The sequence below is a fragment of the Camelina sativa genome, chromosome 4 (assembly GCF_000633955.1).
Source record: "Camelina sativa cultivar DH55 chromosome 4, Cs, whole genome shotgun sequence".
NCBI lineage: Eukaryota > Viridiplantae > Streptophyta > Magnoliopsida > Brassicales > Brassicaceae > Camelina > Camelina sativa.
Genome location: NC_025688.1, coordinates 12,905,250 through 12,907,327, shown reverse-complemented (window position 1 = coordinate 12,907,327; position 2,078 = coordinate 12,905,250).

Genomic DNA, 2,078 nt, shown 5'->3' with positions numbered 1-2,078 from the left:
GTCAAGTTACGACGTTCTAAGCAAGATCCGTTCGCGAATCTGAGTTCTCCAGGAGATCTAGCGTTCTCGTCCGTTACTAAGCTTCCGCTCTCTATCAGTTGGTATCAGAGTCATCACGTTTCTGGTGGTTTGATTTCCTTCCGATCATGTTCACAGATTTTAAGGTGGATATTCCCGAGTTCCACGGTGGATTTACTAGTGATTTATTACTAGATTGGATGATGGATGTTGAAGAGATTTTGGAGTTTCAAAGCGTTTCAGATGATCGATTTGTTTCAGTTGTGGTTAAACAATTTCGAGGACACGCTGCAACATGGTGGCAACATGTGAAGAAAACAGGCAAGCAAGCTGGCAAAAACCCTATTAAATCTTGGGATAAACTTAAGCAGAAGCTATGCACACACTTTTTGCCTCATCATTACCATAGTTTGGTGTATAATCGTTTGCAAAATTTGAAACGACGAAGGTCTTTGGTGGCTTACAAAGAGAGTTGTTACTTTGACGACAAAGATTTCATCGTTCGTGATATCTATGGTGATAACAAAGATTTGAATAATGTGGTGTATGATGCAGATTTAACACTCGACGGCAATAATAAAGAAGACCGTGATGTTGTCGACCACGATAACAACGACGTTGAGAACAAGGTCGATGATGTCACAGACTTGGAAGATGTTGATATCGTTACTGGTGGTGCAGGAAACGACGATGATCAAAGCGGAGATCCAATCTTCAATGTATGCGGTGACGACGAAGTTCGTGATGTTGATGGTCTTGGTTTTTCAACTACGGAGGGAGATGCATGTTTTGATGTCTACACAGAGGAAGATGATGTCGAAGCAGAAGTATTTCATGACAACGTTATTATTGACAACACGGGCAATGATGACGAAATGGATCTGCTAAACGACCCGACCTGTGTTGTTTCCTACGAAGATGGTGATTCATCTATAGATCAAATTCAAGACATCGACGCTAGTGCGGATGTTACAAACGTTGACGTTCACACTGATCATAGTGTCAAAACTAGCCTTGATGTTAATAACATTGGTGTACATGATTCTATCTACGATGGTGGCGAAGTAGACGTCGAGAACGTTGAGTTCATCGAGACTGACGGGGTGTTATTTAAACATCTTTCACTATCCAAACTTACTCCAGTCTACAACAACTTTGATGCGAATAACGGAGATTTATATTTGGATAAGAGACCCCAGAATTATTCTCTCTCTCCTGCAAACTGTCACCGGCAGATCAAGAGAGAGCCGCCAGATCGTGGTCGACGCAAGATTTTGTTTCTCCACAATGTGGTGAATCTCCGTGACAAGGTATATGGTGCTCTGGAATTTGCTATCTATGTTGGTAAAACTCCTAGTTATTATGCTTCTATTCGAGACGGACGCGGGAGGACGGAAATTGGGGACACCAAGGTTGTAAAACCTCGTGTACCTTCTCCTCAAGCGAGATTACCAAGAGAAGATTTACATGTGTTCTATGAGACAAATCAAGAAGATGATGGAACTCACATGTGTAGTTCAGCTACAATGGTCATGAATTGGGATTTTGGAAGCACAAACCCAAAGAAAGTTTCATCTTGTTGTCAAAGTGACGCAACTGCAGTTAACGGTGGAGACGTAAGTCACGTAAATCACGTTATGTTTTTCTTCCCCAGTGGAGCTTTGGTTACAAGAAATAGACGTGTAGTGTATGTATGCGTTCACCATATCATACTTATGATACTATTATCACGTGAGATTGTGAGAGTATCTTATGTGGCCACCGATTCCATGTGTCTCAGTCTCTTCACGTGTGCACTAGTGACAACAACGTGTGAAAGAAGAAACGTGTTTCAGTTCTTCTTAATGTCCTTTGACTTTGATGTGCATGAGGGGGCATATATTGGGAGGATTAAGCATAGACGCCATCGGGAATATTGCATACAAGTGGTAAAATTGATTGACGTGTTCCAGATTCGAGTGAGCTTTAGTTCGTGTGGTGGTTCCTCAGTAGAAGAAATGTTTATAGATCACCGCCAGCTGTCATTGTATACTCGGTTATCTCTGGTCATAGGGGTCCTG